This window comes from Taudactylus pleione, unplaced genomic scaffold (genome assembly GCF_031769625.1).
Source record: "Taudactylus pleione unplaced genomic scaffold, aTauple2 ptg000892l, whole genome shotgun sequence".
In the NCBI taxonomy this organism is placed as follows: Eukaryota; Metazoa; Chordata; class Amphibia; order Anura; family Myobatrachidae; genus Taudactylus; species Taudactylus pleione.
The window spans coordinates 1,610,595-1,628,274 of record NW_028285293.1 but is presented as its reverse complement, the minus strand read 5'-3'; positions in this window follow the sequence as shown (position 1 = coordinate 1,628,274).

Below are 17,680 nucleotides of genomic sequence, written 5' to 3'. Positions count from 1 at the left end.
GCACGCCTGCGTTCGGATCACCACTCCCCATTTTCAAGCCCCTTCCCCTGTTACCACCCATAAACGCCTCATCCTGTCACTCATATTAGCAGGCACTCGCTATTTTGCGAGCACACAATTGCTGACCGCAATGACTGGTTCACGCATGCGTCTTACAACCCATACGCAAGCGCAGTTGTGCGAACATCGCTCGGAGCGAACGAGCGGCCGCTTACGAGCGGCTCTGAATCAGGCCCTTGGTCAGGGTTTGCAATTCTTATCTATCATCACTAAGCAATTTTAGAATCCCCTTCTCTCCGATATATATTATTATACTTTTACCTGTACACAGTCTTGAGAACTATGACATATACTGTAAACATTGTTATAAGCATAAAAGTTAAATCCATTATCACCTGTAATCAGAAAACATAAAGACGTCTCCATATATACTGCAGAAATGACAAACCTGGATTTCCTTATCTCTACTTGTAAGGAATATCTCATGTCCAACATTACGCATATCACATTGTTTCCCACTATCTTATAATATTACGTATATTGCTATTTACAAATCATATTTCCTGTAGTCATATATGTATACTTACCACATGACCTGTTTACCTATACAAAAACAATTATTCTATGGTATCTTTAATTAATTTATCCATTTTTACCTTGTTTATAGACTTTGCTGACCTGCGGTTCAGTCTTCTTCAACCATACAGCTTACTAGTATATACAGAACGATTACTACAGGACTCATTGCAAACCTGCCATATGATCCAATTAATCATACCCTGCTTAGAAATGAATCACCTGGTTCTAAGCTTCACGTCAATGTTACTTATATACCACGTCGCCAAATGTATTACTCGTGCAGACAACTATTATAGACATGTTTCTATCGGAAATAAGGGTTAGAATTAAAACAACAGAATATCTTCCATAACGACAATAAGGTCTTTTACCGCTACATCTCAGATATTCTTATGGGGGGCATCCACTACAAGATGTGAAAACCACTGCACGATTACGACATTGTAATCGTGCAGTCGTTTGTCAGTCGTGTGATGTGCGTGCACTGAACGAGCAGACGTTCAGCGCAGGGTCATCCATCATCTGGAAACATGCTGAGCCTGACGATATCATCAGGTTGACCAGAATGTTTGCACAATAATAGATTTCCGAAAGATGTCTAAAAGACCAAATTTTCAAACGAATTTCAAACGATGTTCGAATGATTATTGAACGATTATCGAACGATTTTATCGTTATCATCCAATCGTTCAACTTTATCGTCTAGTGGATAACCCCCCTTTAAGCATCTTATATCTCTTAACATTGCTGACTTTTCCCTACAGCTTTCTTTTATCCTGTACCACTTACAGACATCAGGTCGTCCTCGCCGTACTATATGTATAGCAATCAAAGTTTCCTCTGAACTAAACATGTCAGCTTCCGCAGGAGCCATAAACTCACTTATTTCCTTGGGAGAGAAAAAAATACATCCAGTAACCTGATCATCTTTAAACTAGGGGTGTGCACCGGCCACTTTTCGTGTTTTGTGTTTTGGTTTTGGATCTGGATCTTTCTTCGTGTTTTGGATCTGGATTGGTTTTGCCAAAACCACCCTTCCGTGTTTTGGGTTCTGGGTTTTGTGTTTTGGATCTGTATTTTTTTGAAAAAAAGCATAAAAACAGCTAAAATCACAGAATTTGTAGGTTTTTCTGCTCCTATGCTATTATTAACCTCAATAACCTTCATTTCCACTCATTTCCAGTCTATTCTGAACACCTCACACCTCACAATAGTGTTTTTATGTCCAAAAGGTTGCACCGAGGTAGCTGGATGACTATGCTAAGCGACACGAGTGGGCGGCACAAACACGTGACCCATCTAGGAGTGACACTGCAGTGGCAGACAGGATGGCAGTTTGAAAAACTAGGCCCCAAACTGTACATAATGCAAAGAAAAATAAGAGGTGCAAGATGGAATTGTCCTTGGGCCCTCCCACCCACCCTTATGTTGTATAAACAGGACATGCACACTTTAACAAACCAATCATTTCAGCGCCAGGGTCTGCCACACAACTGTGGCTGAAATGATTGGTTCGTTTGGGCCCCCACAAAACAAGCTGGCAATTAATCTGTCACTGCACAAACTGGCTCTACGGAGGCAAGATGTCATCCTCATCCTCCTCATCCACCGATTCCTCACCCTCTTCAGTGTGTACATCCTCATCCTCACAAAGTATTAACTCGTCCCCACTTGAATCCACCACCACAGGTCCCTCTGTACCTTCTGGAGGCTGGTCTCCCTGGAAGAGCTGATAATTCATTTTGATGAACATCATCTTCTCCACATTCTGTGGAAGCAACCTCCTACGCCTTTCGCTGACAAGGTTCCCGGCTGCACTAAACACTCTTTCGGAGTACACACTGGAGGGGGGCAACTCAGGTAAAATAGAGCCAGTTTGTACAGGGGCCTCCAAATTGCCTCTTTTTCCTGCCAGTACAGGTATGGACTGTCTGACATGCCTACTTGGATGCTGTCACCGATATAATCCTCCACCATTCTGTCAATGGTGACAGTATCATATGCAGTGACAGTAGACATGTCAGAAATTGTTGCCAGGTCCTTCAGTCCGGACCAGATATCCAAACTTGGTCCTGCCTGCCCTGCATCACCGCCAGCGGGTTGCTTAGGATACCTAAGTTTTTTCCTGGCAGCCCCAGTTGCGGGAGAAAATGAAGAAGGAGCCGTTGACGTGTCACGTTCCGCTTCAGCTGACAGTGTGTTCACCAGCAGGTCTTTGCACCTCTGCAGGCTTGTGTCGGCCGGAAAGAGAGATACCACATAGGCTTTAAACCTAGGATCGAGCACGGTGGCCAAAATGTAGTGGTCTGATTTCAACAGATTGACCACCCTGGAATCCTGGCAAAGCGAATGAAGGGCTTCATCCACAAGTCCCACATGCCGAGCGGAATCGCTCCGTCTTAGCTCCTCCTTCACTTTCTCCAGCTGCTTCTGCAAAAGCCTGATGAGGGGAATGACCTGACTCAAGCTGGCAGTGTCTGAACTGACTTCACGTGTGGCAAGTTCGAAGGGCTGGAGAACCTTGCACAACACGGAAATCATTCTCCACTGCGCTTGAGTCAGGTGCATACCCCCTCCTTTGCCTATGTCATAGGTGGATGTATAGGCTTGTATGGCCTTTTGCTGCTCCTCCATCCTCTGAAGCATATAGAGGGTTGAGTTCCACCGCGTCACAACCTCTTGCTTCAGGTGATGGCGGGGCAGGTTCAAGAGTGTTTGCTGGCGCTCCAGTCTTCGGCACGCAGTCGCTGAATGGCGAAAGTGGCCAGAAATTTTTCGGGCCACCCAAAGCGTCTCCTGCACGCCCCTGTCGCTTTTCAGAAAATTCTGCACCACCAAGTTTTATTGTGTGAGCAAAACATGGGACGTGCTGGAATTTGCCCAGATGTAATGCCCGCACAATATTGGTGGCGTTGTCAGATATCACAAATCCCCAGGAGAGTCTAAGTGGGGTAAGCCACTGGGCGATGATTTCCCTCAGTTTCTCTAAGAGGTTGTCGGCGGTGTGCCTCTTACTGAAACCGGTGATACACAGCGTAGCCTGCCTTGTAACGAGCTGGCGTTTCTGAGATGCTGCTACTGGTGATGCTGCTGCTGTTGCTGCGTAAGGTGATACATCTACCCAGTGGGCTGTCACAGTCATATAGTCCTTAGTCTGCCCTGTTCCACTTGTCCACATGTCCGTGGTTAAGTGGACATTGTGTACAACAGCATTTTTCAGGACACTGAGGACACTTTTTCTGACGTTTCTGTACAGTCTCGGTATCGCCTGCCTAGTGAAGTGGAATCTAGATGGGATTTGGAACCGGGGACACACTACCTCCATCAATTGTCTAAATCCCATTGCACTAATGGCGGATACCGGACGCACGTCTAACACCAACATAGCAGTCAAGGCCTCAGTTATACGTTTTGCTTCAGGATGACTGCTGTCGTACTTCATCCTCCTCGCTAAGGACTGTTGGAGCGTCAATTGTTTAGTAAAAGTAGTGGTGTTCCTACTTCCTCTCTGGGATGATGAACGACTCCCAGCAGCAGCAACAGCAGCAGCGGCAGCAGTAGGCGTAGCAATGCAGGATCCTCCGGAGGAATCCCAGATAGGAGAGTCAGTCATGCCAGTGACATGGCCTGCAGGACTACTTCCGATCCTGACTAAGGAGGAAATTGACGAGGAGGGAGTTGACGGTGTGGTTTGCAGGCGCTTGGATACAACAGAACAACGGGATTTAGGTGTCCCTGGACTGCTTACGGTCTTAGCCAAAGTTTCTGAACTTGACAGTAACTTTTTATGAACGCGCTGCAGGTGCCGTATAAGGGAGGATGTTCCTAGGTGGTTGACGTCCCTACCCCTACTTATTTCACCTTTACATATGGTACATATGGCAAGACAGTTGTTGTCCGGATTTGGATAGAAATATTGCCAGACCAAAGAGGTGGAATGTTTGGTCTTCTGCCCAGGCATGACCGTGATGGGCTTTTTCATCCCACGGACAACAACTGTCTCCCCCAGAGCCTGATTTAAACAAACCACATCACCATCAGAATCCTCCTCGCCAACTTCCTCCTCAGCGCCAGCTACACCAGTATCCTCATCCTGTTGTACTTCAACAGTGACATCTTCAATTTGCATATCAGCAAGTGGACTGTGGGTGCTCCTTTCAGCACTGGAAGGGGGCGTGCAAATGGTGGAAAGAGCCACCTCTTCCCGTCCAGTGCTGGGAAGGTCAGGCATCGCAACCACCACCACACTTGGACTCTCCTTGGGGATTTGTGATATCTTCTTAGAAAGCACAGTTCTTCGCTGTGCTTTTGCCAGCTTAACTCTTTTGATTTTTTTAGTGGGAGGAGGGCTTCCATCGTCATGTGAAGCTGAACCACTAGTCATGAACATACTAGGGATCGACCTTAGCCGTTCCTTGCCACTCCGTGTCGTAAATGGCATATTGGCAAGTTTACGTTTCTCTTCAGATGATTTAAATGTTTTTTTCAAGGTCATTTTCCTGAACTTTGTCATTTGGGATTGTATGTGCCCTCTACTATGACATTGGGCAACGGCCTTGGCAGACGACGTTGATGGCATGTTATCGTCTATGTCATGACTAGTGGCAGCAGCTTCAGCACTAGGAGGAAGTGGTTCTTGATCTTTCTCTATTTTATTTTTATCGGAGAAAGTTTGGTCCTCCATTTATGTTATATCAATTTGATATATACGTGCGGCTAAACACAGAATTTTTTTTTTTATTTTTGCTGGAGAGTAGTGCACTTTGTGGGATACACCAGCCTTTAAGAAATGAGCCAGCCGGCTCTTTACTTATGGGACACAGGCGCACGCTTGGCGCTGCTCCTTTGTTGATGCACGTGCGGCTACTGCGCACACAATTCACAAACACAGAAAATAATTTTTTTTTTGGTTTGGACTGGAGTGTACTTTTGGGGGTTACAGCACCCTTTAACGGTCAAGCCAGCCGGCCCTTTACTTATGACACAGGCGCACGCTTGGCACTACTTTGTTGATGCACGTGCGGCTACTGCGCACACAATTCACAAACACAGAAAATAATTTTTTTTTTGGTTTGGACTGGAGTGTACTTTCGGGGGTTACAGCACCCTTTAACGGTCAAGCCAGCCGGCCCTTTACTTATGACACAGGCGCACGCTTGGCACTACTTTGTTGATGCACGTGCGGCTACTGCGCACACAATTCTCAAACACAGAAAATAATTTTTTTTTTGGTTTCGACTGGAGTGTTCTTTCGGGGGTTACAGCACCCTTTAACGGTCAAGCCAGCCGGCCCTTTACTTATGACACAGGCGCACGCTTGGCACTACTTTGTTGATGCATGTGCGGCTACTGCGCACACAATTCACAAACACAGAAAATATTTTTTTTTTTGGTTTGGACTGGAGTGTACTTTGGGGGTTACAGCACCCTTTAACGGTCAAGCCAGCCGGCCCTTTACTGATGACACAGGCGCACGCTTGGCACTACTTTGTTGATGCACGTGCGGCTACTGCGCACACAATTCACAAACACAGAAAATAATTTTTTTTTTGGTTTGGACTGGAGTGTACTTTCGGGGGTTACAGCACCCTTTAACGGTCAAGCCAGCCGGCCCTTTACTTATGACACAGGCGCACGCTTGGCACTACTTTGTTGATGCACGTGCGGCTACTGCGCACACAATTCACAAACACAGAAAATATATTATTTTTTTAGCACTTGGGGGGAGCACCCCTGATGGACAGAGCACCCCCTGGACAACACTACAGCACCCCTTTAGGACTGGGACACTGCACAGGACTTTGGAGTGGACACAGCCCCTATGGAGAACTGACTGCACAACACAGTCCAGCCAGCCCCTATGGACTTTGAAGTAGTGGACACAGCCCCTATTAACAACAGCAGCACAGCACAACACAGCCAGCCAGCCCCTATGGACTTTGAAGTAGTGGACAACAGCAGCACTACACTACACTACACTACACAGCCCTAACTCCCACCCTCCCTCTTCACTGTCCACAGCCGAGTGAGAAAATGGCGCCGACGCGGGTACCTTATATAGGATCCAAAACCCGCGAGACTCGGAAGGCGGGATGATGACGTTTTGCCTCGATTTCAGATCCGAGTCAGGCGGGAAAAGTCAAGCCTGACTCGGATCGGACTCGGAATGGGGGGGTTCGGGGGGGGTTCGGATTTCAGAAATCCGAACCCGCTCACCCCTACTTTAAACATTATATTATGCATATTCAGCAAACCCTCAAGTCATACGTAATTATAACTGCAAGGTAATGTGTAATTCACATGCGATCTAATACACAGATAATACGATATAACACCTCACATGTCATAACTCACTTCAGAACCAAGGCCCTCATTCAGAGCCACTCGCAAACAGCAGTACGCTCGTTGCGTTCCGATGTTGACTAACCGCGCATGCGTCGGTGTAACACTGCGCATGTGCGTACGGCAGATTGCGAGCTTTTTTGGTCTCGTTCGTCAAATAGCGTACAGGAAGTGACATGTCAAATGTGATTGACAGAACAGGGCGTTTTTGGGTGTTGACGGGGGTGGAGATGGAAAAACGCAGGCGTGGCGAGGCGTTTTTGGGGCGTACATACATTAGCAGATGCGAGCGTAAAATGTGTTCGGACCGACTCATACGTCACTGGATGATCCTCTTTCCCTTCAAAATGCTCGCACAGCTTAGGGTCTGGATTACTCGACCACATTGGCGATGGCCTTCTCCTCCGTCCCGGGACTCCACGATGTTGTTGCGATTAATCGCGGGTGGTCTGCAAAGCAATTAGTGTTGGATTGAAAACCGGCTTGGTATGTGTTTTGAAATCAGTTTTTTGGGATAGCACAAAAGCGTACGCAGGTGGAAATCATACCTGCTAATGTCAGGATGACACAATCAATTTGCGTACATTTGTGGGGGTTTATTTTGGCCTCAATTTGGTGGTTAGGGCCTATTGTAACAATAATGTCATCATGTTTTAATTTTCTCACCTTTTTATTTTTGCCTCGTTATGTGAATTTTTAAACGTTCCTTCAAGAGCCCTTTTTTTAAAAAAATTGTTTTGTTTTTTTTTGCAAGTTTTTGCCTTTTGGGCCAGGATTAAATGTAACCCATTTGTACAATAATGTCACAATACAATGTCAGATTTTTGGCGTAAATTTATTGGTCAAACCAAAACTAAAATAATAAAAAATTTGGGGACATCTTTTTTTGGCAAAGATCATTCCCAAAATCAAACAAATTGGCCCAACATAACTGTAGACATAAACGTACAACAAAAAATTAAAAACATTTCACAAGAAAGGAGAGGGAAGTTTTGACCAGAAAGGAATATGAGCCAAGCACAGAAGGAGTGTGGGAAAAGTCGCCATTGCCGTCACCGTTTTTTCACCCGTTTGGATGGGGGAGGGAGGGCGCCAGACCGGGTCCGGGATGTCATCGGGCTGGCCTGTCCAGAGGCAGATGTTGTGGCCTCTGGACTAGGCACAGGGCTAGGCACATTTGGAGGATTGGCTGATGTTGTGCCAGAGGTGGAGGATCCTGATGTTCCGGCAGGAAGGGAGGTCGGCTCCACCATGTGCTGGCGAACGAGCTGCTCCAGGGCATTGGCGATGCGGATGTTGGCCCTGGTATTTTCCGCCAGGGCCTGACCAATGGTCACGTTGGCCGCAGCATTTTGCTCCAGGGCCTCAGCCACCCGTAGCAGACTGGCGTCCATCCTCTGCAGAATCTCCGTATGGAAATCCGATTTGAAATTGAGTTCTGTGAGGAGGGCCACTGCCTGCGAGGGGGATTGCCCTGGACTGGCTTCTGCAGGGTCCTCAGCCGGATGTACTGGTTCCTCCCCTGCCGAGCCAGCAGAAATTCGGCAGCCAAGGCTCCCCTCTGGAGCAGACTCATCCGCCTGTGTCTCTGTTAGGAAAAATGAGAAAAGACTCACATTAGAATCTACATATTGGCCCACTAACATTTCAGAGTTGGTTACATCAAAAGATTTACCTGGGACAACATGAGGAACCGCAAAGTCTGGCATGTCCGTATCCATGTTGGACACGCCAAACACCTCCACAGGCTGCACACACCCCTGTGCCAGCTCTTCTAAATCCGTCAACTCCAATGACACAGGGGTGGGACCCCCACCTGTCCCCCTTGCATGCCTAGCCCTGTCCGCGAGATTTTGCTTTAGGCGATATTTGAAGTCGGCCCATCTGTGGGAAAAAATGGAAGCCATTATCCTTTTGTTTAAAATGGTGTTTGTTTTTAGGCTGGGCAAGTGTTTACTTACTGCCGTTTGACATCCCGGGCTAGACGGACATAATCACCCACCCTATTCACAGCAACGGCTACCTCTTCCCACATTCTCCACTTCTGGCTTAGACTCATATTCCTGTCTGCCTGTGGCAGGATGTCCACACACTTCTGGATCAAAACCTCCATCTCCTTTCTTGTGAAATGTGGCTGCCTTTTTTTTTTGGCAGCTTTGGCCGGAATACTGGGCCCAGCAGCCTCTTCCATGTCATCCTCCTCACCTATTTGTGTAAATATTCAGATTTCTCAAATTCACAACTTGCCCAATCTTATGTTTCAAATTAATCGTTGATAGAAAATGCATGAAAGACTTACCGCCTGACTCTTGGGCATTGTTTCCCTGGTCTGTCGCCATGTCTGAGGTCCAAACAAGAAATACACCAGAATTTAAATGTGTTTTTGTGACGTATTTATACATGCGTCTTTATTTTGCGGCCGCATCATTGATTGTGCGTTCCTATGATCCTTTCTTAATTTGTGCGGGAAACGAAACACTATTTATGGCTTGGTGTGTCTCGAGTCGAGGTGGCGTTTTTGGATTGTTGGAGGTTACCTTGGTTGGAGTTTCTTGTTTGTGGATAAAGGAGTTGGCGTTTGGAGTTTATTTTGTTTGCTAGATTTGCGTTTTTATTTTCCGTTCTCTTTTTTGGTATATTTTTTTTTGGCCTCGTTTCTTGATTTGGTAAGTTTTGTGAAGTCTAACTTTGGTTCAATTGGTGTCTCATTGTGTTTCTTCTTGTTTTTAATTTTTGGATCCATAATTTCATATCTTTTAGCTTTTGATTAATTTCGGACCCAAAGACGTTTTGATTTGGAATCTTATATATTTGCTCTTGGTAAGTCCATTTTTTATCTTGTATTTGTGAACTAATTAGCGCATTTTTCACAGTTTGTATAGTGACTTGTATTTGCGAACTAATTAGCGCATTTTTACTACTTACTATTGTGACTTGTATTTGCGAACTAATTAGCGCATTTTTACTACTTACTATTGTGACTTGTATTTGCGAACTAATTAGTGCATTTTTACTACTTACTATTGTGACTTGTATTTGCGAACTAATTAGCGCATTTTTACTACTTACTATTGTGACTTGTATTTGCAAACTAATTAGCGCATTTTTACTACTTACTATTGTGACTTGTATTTGCGAACTATTTAGTGCATTTTTACTACTTACTATTGTGACTTGTATTTGCGAACTAATTAGCGCATTTTTCTCAGTTTGTTTATTAACTTGTATTTGCGAACTAATTAGCGCATTTTTAAATGCTTATTAATCCTGTAAAATTTTTTGTGGTTGCCCTTTCGCTTTTTTGGCTTACATTTCACCCCATTTTGATGTACTGTGTGCAATGTCATTTTGCTCTTTGGCCAAATGTGTGTTTCGCATATTTTAAGTTTTGTCTAGCACAAAATTTAGAAACATAAATGCACAGACTAAAATTTTTCAAATTATTTTTGTGATTAATTTCAGTTTGGACGTATCATGACAATACCCCGGCATGTAAGCAGCAATGGATGGTATCATCAAGCTAAGTTGTTCTTAATTTTCTTTTGGGGTGGGTCCAAAGCCTTACATTCCAATCTAGCCATTTCAGGTTGATCTTGGGCGGATTGTTCTGGCCATGCTCCCGGAAGCCGATCCAACCTCAATCTCGTCCCAGGCATAGGCATCGTAGGCGTGCAAGGCCCCAGATATTTTGAACACATGTCACCCTTTTTGGAATGCCCGATGATGAGGTTTTAAGACGCTACCGTCTTCCTCCCAAAATCATCATAGACACTCTCTCATTAATAGAGAGTGATCTTGAGCGGCAAATTGACAGTCCAACAGCAATACCACCACTTACGCAAATTATGGCGGTGTTACATTTCTGTGCCTCAGGATCGTTTCAAACAATGGTGGGAATAGTGGCGGGCATCTCACAATCCTCCTTTTCCAGGATCCTGAGGGCAGTGATGGAGGCACTTTTCAAGCACCTCCATCATTTTATTAAAATGCCTTTGGATATGGGTGCCTTTAGTGTGGCCAAGGCCAATTTTTACCAAATAGCTGGCTTCCCACACATCATAGGGTTGTGGATGGTACTCACATACCACTTCAGCCTCCAGCATGGCTGGAGGCCATATTTCGAAACAGGAAACACTATCACTCCCTGAATGTAATGGTGGTATGTGATGCCTCCCTCCAGATCCTGTCCCTGAATGCTAAATTACCAGGAAGTGCACATGACTCCTTCATCATCCGGCAATCAGGGATATGGCACAAATTAACCAACCTACAAGCTGGTGATGCGTGGCTTCTGGGTAAGTGGAGACCTTTAGTACATAACAATGTTAAGCTTGATACACAGTGTTCCTGATGTTGTCTATTATTTTTCACAGGAGACAGTGGATACCCTTGCATGTCCTGGCTGCTCACTCCTTATTTGGCTCCCACACCAGGGCCACAAAGTGAGTATAATTCCGCACTTACAGCCACCAGGCAAGTGGTGGAGCGCTGTATCGGCCTTTTAAAAGGCCGATTCAGATGCCTCCACCGCTCTGGTGGCGAGCTCATGTATTTGCCGGATATGGTGTCGAAAATTGTGGTCCTGTGTGGGATATTTCACAACATTGCCATAAGGAGTGGTGTCCCAATGCAGCCAGAGGATGCCTTACCTGAGGATGGCCCCCCGAGGTTGGTCGGAGGTCAGTATGTGGAGGGGCCATACGCGATGATGTGGTGGCCAGATTTTTTAGGTAAGTTTTGACAAAGCAACAGTGTTTATACCTAATGTGTTTGGGTTTGTTTGCAAACATCTAATTATTTAATGTTTTTTTCACCATCTTCTGTTTTTTCACATAATCTTTGGCACTCCAACGCTCACTACTTCCTGCTACCCTTACAAAACCTGGATGTGGACATTTTGGGAATATATTCGGGAAACCATATTGCAACGCCATGTTTGTGGAATCATGTTGGCATGGTCCTTCGTCAACCAGTTCTTGATTTGTTGTTTTTGGTTTGTTTTAGTTTGGTATGTGTTGTATTTGAGATTATCACTGTGTGTTTTTTTTGTGAGTGACCACTTTGATTTATCAGTTCTGTTGTGAATAAATGTTTGGAGAGTGAAATGGTCTTCCTTTTTTTGGACGTTACCAGCAAGTGTAACCAGGTTCACACACGGTACATTTGACTAAGGGGTAAACCAGTACTGACGCCAGTTGAGCAAAACTGAAATATGTTGTCAGCTTCCCAATCCACACCAAAAGGAAGCCTGGCCCAACCTTGGGATTTGTAAGATTGGCCTAAGCAGCTTGCACACCAACTAGGAACCTGTAAAATGTTGAAATATCTAATTGACACTACACCAAAAATGGGAAATGACATTGTTACTGTTATGTGTTTCTTGTGGCTGTTTTACATACAAGTACAAAACACAATCTTACTGTAAAAAAAAGGAAATCCTTCCAGGAACAGTCTACTTATGTCAGGGTAAACTATCTTTGTTTTTGAAAAAACGAATGAGCCAGAATATTACTTAGAAAAAAACAATTTATTTCTAAAATGAACACAAAAAAAACCAACTATTGACGAAGGAGGACCGACATACGGTCAAGGGCCACGAGCACCCCGATGATATTGTGGCGCATCCGGACCACACAGTCGGCTAAATCTTCCCGACGCCTCTGTTCCTCTGTGGGTGAGAAAAGTGTGTGGATTAATACAACAATAGGGAAACCACATTAAAAAAAAAAAAAACACAACGAAACCACCCAAATAAATTTTTTAAAACAAAAAAAAAAAACACAGCAAACTGAAATGGGGGCTGCAAAAAATACAAGGCCTATGTACAAATTCCCACAGGTGTGATATGTGTATGTTGAAATCAGCAGTAACAGGTAAAGGCAATCTGCAAAATCACCAAAAGTCTACCCAAAAACCCCGAAAAAAGGAACGACACATGATTACATACAAACAATTTGTGTTTGAAAAAAAGCCTAAAGAAAAACATACCGGAAGAAAAAACACCAGCTCCAGAAGGCCCTCCATCGTCCTCCTCGGAGGTGCCTCCATTCCCCAAAGATCGGGGCGGGGTAATTACCGACTCCGGGGAGGGGGTAATTCGAAGAGGGGTGGTTGGAGGAGAGGGGGAAGTGGGACGGAGGGGAAGGAGGCCCGACATTTCAGGGAGAGGGTCTTGGAAGGCTGGGGAGGAGTGGAGAATAGGGGAATTATTGGGTGTGGAGTGTTGGCTGGGGGTTGGGGAGAGTGGCCGGGAGCGCCGTCTGGCCGGACGTTGACGGCGTAGTCTTGGCTGGCCCCCTAAAAGATGTTAAACAAATTGTGGTTAGTTTCAACACAAATCCTTGCCTAAAAACAATTTCAATTCCCCCCCCCAAAAAAAACCATGCAGATATGAAGACAATGCAAAAATATGAAATACAGGGAAAACATGGCCATGCAGATATGAGTAGAATGAATAAACAGGACAGACATGAAAACATGCACACGCAGTTAGGGCCACAAAGACAAACATGAAAACCACAATACATAAAACTTACTTTCTGCGATCTGCATGCGAAAGCATGCCAGCAAGCGGGGCGTTCGCCGTTGCAGGTCCGACCACCAGCGCTCCAGCTGGCCGATGTTGCGGCGTGAGCCGAAGGAGCGCAGGCGGGCCCGTGCCTCCGCATATGCGGAACGCTTCTGCTGGTTGGTGATGGGTGGAGGCTGGCTGGTGATCCGCCTATCCATGACCTCCGTAAGCACAAGGAGCTCGCGCCTGGTGAATGCGGAGGCTCTCATGATGGCAATGGTGTTTTTCTTAAAAATCTTTTTTGATAAAGTGCCAAAAAAATTTCTGATTGGCTAATGTATTTGGGAAATTAACAGGAGCAATTCTATTGGTTAGTGTATGAGTCATGTGTTCGACAGGGCCACAAATCTCTTGAGAGTTATGATAGGCTTGATGCAGTGACATGCGTAAGCAAATTTACATAAAGAAATGAACTCCGGGAAATATGCGGGGATCCAAAGAAATAGAACAATTGTTTAATTGGGGCTAACATGTTTTTTGAGCAATAAAAGCGAATGTTTAAGCCGTACGTATTCTGCGGGTAAACACAAACACGGACAAGATTAAAGTTTATTGCATTGTGTTGAAAAAAAAAAAACAATTAAGCTAATTGATACATTGATTGGCATGATACGATTGAGGGAGACAGGCAGAATAAAGGAGCAGGTAATCGACATCTGACAAGGCCACTTCCGGTTTATACTTGTGCGTGCGTTCCCTTCAAGCCATTTCGGGGATGTACGCTCGCTATTTGGCACGCTCGTTAGTTAGAGGAGGGGTCGTCTGAGTTTGGGGTGGATTTTTATATGCGTTCAAAAATACGAGCGAGGCCTTGAATTTAAATATTTTTTTACGTACGCCGAACGTACGTACGCCCAATTGCGAGTGGGTCTGAATGAGTGCCCAAATTTCTTAACATGAAATAAATCTATAAACTGCTGTACCTACAAGGACATTTTCAGAAGTACATATAAACTAGGGCAGCACAGATGGTGTAATGGTTAGCATTACTACCAGAGGTCATGGGTTCGATTCCCACCACGGCCCTACCTGTGCAGAGTTTATATGTTCTCTCTGTGCTTGCGTAGGGGTACTCCGGTATCATAACAATGATAAATTATTTTGCTTAAACCATTACTTTTTACATTAATCTCACCAATTTCAGTCATGGATGATTTTACAGTGGGTTTATTTTTCTTCTTCAATAACCTGACCTTAAAGTGCCTTAATACAAGGGAAAAAAAAATATATATTACTTGTTACATTTTTTTATTATAATTTTAGTTATTGGCTTGTACTATCAACTTCCATCGCATAGGGCAATAGTACGCCTGTACCATCATGCGTCGCACGCTACCTTAAACAAGTGTTCCCCTCGTGCTGCCACAACTTTAAACAATCATTAAACTTTATCCTTTTTGTTAGAGATTTCACTAAACATTTACTCTCTCTAACATTTATTCAGTACCTCCGAATCAAATCTACCAATCTTAGGAAAGGGTTTCCAAACATTCCTTTGTACATAACATACCTGGCCGATCCAGTTGGCCCTTCAATAAGCAGCACATCATCGCCCATTACTAGACATTGCCTTGCACCCATCTGAGAAAACACTTAGCAATTTCTAGAGAATTTCGATTGGTGAATAATTTTCAGAGAGCTACGTTGATGCACTCCCTCCCGTTATACACAGCTGGCCCGCAGGGCGTTACAGTCGGCTTTGCGCAACGAGGAGCAGACTAACCACCTATTGTAAATTATTCTACCTGCGGTGATATTAAACCAAGCTTCAACTGCTCGCTTCTTCCCGCTATGCACCACTTTCCCGCTAAGCGATATGGTCCATGTGCATAAACGAGGAGTAAGATAACTTTCTAGCGAATTATTTTACTTGTGATGAATTTAACTCCAAGCTTCACTCCCACAACACACTTCACAATCACGGTTTATATAACTATGTGGTTCGATCGCATTGCCCATAGAACCTAACTGATCAATGGACTTTGCGATTAATGGGTGTCGGACCAAGAAACCCCTTAGTTTCTCGATAACCAAAATGTACCTGCTTTGTACACTGGCCCAGTAGTTTGTACGGCCCCGTCAGGCACCTACCGAGTTTCCACTGAGGTTTAACAGACAGTAACCTCCACTTTTTAGGATTAACAGACAGTAGCCTCCACTCACATGTTTCAATTACATACACCTTTTCTGCGCAGAAAACAGATAAAACCTTTTCCATTAATATAGCAGTATAATTCAGAGGTTTAACAAGCAATCACACTATGCATATAATGACCGTTTGAACACGTGGCAGTAAAACAGGAAATATGCGTACGCTATTGTATGACTTACCCTCTAACACAAACTTTAACAATGAAAGAAAACAAACTTTTCCTTCCTTGTCCCTGGATTCTAATCAGTGCTCCTTGAACTCACACAATAACGGATATCGGTATCTCAGCATCAAGTGGTAGCAGGTTTTTTAAGTCAATGCATTCTTTCCTGTGTATGGCACCTCCACCCTCTGATGAGAGACCGATAAACGTGTGTGTTACCGTGTGAATTGTGGTAGCGTGATTTCACTCGATGAGCCCCCAGCTATGAATGCCTAATTATCTAAACACCCTAAATGTTGCTGTTTAGCGTATTGTACGCATATGGAATAATCGCTTTCCAGACTTTCAGTGTGGTTCCAAAGCACAAACATTATTATTCACATAAAAAGCATTTAGTTACGCGCTGTGATCTAAATATAATTAGCGCAAAAGATTATACATTAATAAGGTACAAGCTGATACTTACGTATGCAGTATTTCAATCCTGAACCTGCGGTCACCATCACCTAAGGATATGTAGGAAATGACTGCCTACTGCCCCAGCTCACAAGCCTATATTTGGTACAGGTTTCAGAGACAACAAAGGCACAGAATAACAGATGCTCATTGGTTCTGGCTTCAGGTCACTCCATTGGTTAGTTCATATGGTGTCATCAGAGCTATGGATCAGCTTTCCAACTGGTTCTTTGTGTAGGTTTCCCTCCGGAGAACTAATAAAGAAACACTACATACAGTAATACATTCTAACCTATAATTCATAACTTGCGAATGCCTGCTGCGATCTCCCTGCCTATAGAACCGAAAATCTGCAAATAAACAGTGATTTAGAATGGTACCAAACAAGGTCCTGCTTATCATGTACAAAACCTTAGACACCAAATATATGTATTTCACAATAGACTTGATAACATATTAAACCTAATATTTTCCTTAATGCTTAGGGAACCTTTTTAGAAGTTACGTTGATATGTAAGTGTAAAATAAATGTGTAAATTTGCTAGTATGCATTGTGTGTATATGTGGGTGTGTGCATATAGTTACACATTTGAAATGTGTAACTATGTAAGTCTAAGCATAAGTGCTATGTAATTCAGTGAATTTGTGATGGATTAACATTATATATATATATATATATATATATATACATATATATATATATATATATATATATAGCATGTCTCCTGCTCCGTGGAACAAAAATAGGTGGCACTCATCCGGACTTGATAAAACAAGCAAGTGGTTTTAATCCAACATGAAGTGGTTTTAATCCAACATGGATTAAAACCACTTACTTGTTTTATCAAGTCCGGATGAGTGCCGCCTATTTTTGTTCCACGGAGCAGGAGACATGCTATATACATTTCTTTAGGCAGGCACCGTGGCGGTTTACCCATATATCGAGTGCCCGTCTACATGCTACTATATATATATATATATATATATATATATCCCTCGCTTTATCTATTTACTGGCATTTTTTTAATATTTAGACATTGCTTGACCCAAATTCTAATTTGTAAATAAAGGTTTATTTCTAAGCAGGGGGAGACCCCCAGCTGTCTGCCGTTGCCACTATGTCTGGTAGCTTGTGACAGGCCCCTCTCCACTTTATTAGAGTATAGATGTCAGTTCCTATGAACCAAAACAGCAGCGACCAAAAGGTATTTAATTGCTAATGACCTGCCGGCCTCTGATAATGATTCTCAACCCAGCATTCAGACTGTGCTACATTTTTAATTATTTGTCACAGGCATAATGTATTAGCATGCGGAGTCTCTCAAAACATATGCAAACCCCACAGACATACACACCAAACCTGTTTTCCACACTAAACTTTGTATTTGTGCGCATCGGATATGCGGTGACACAGAGC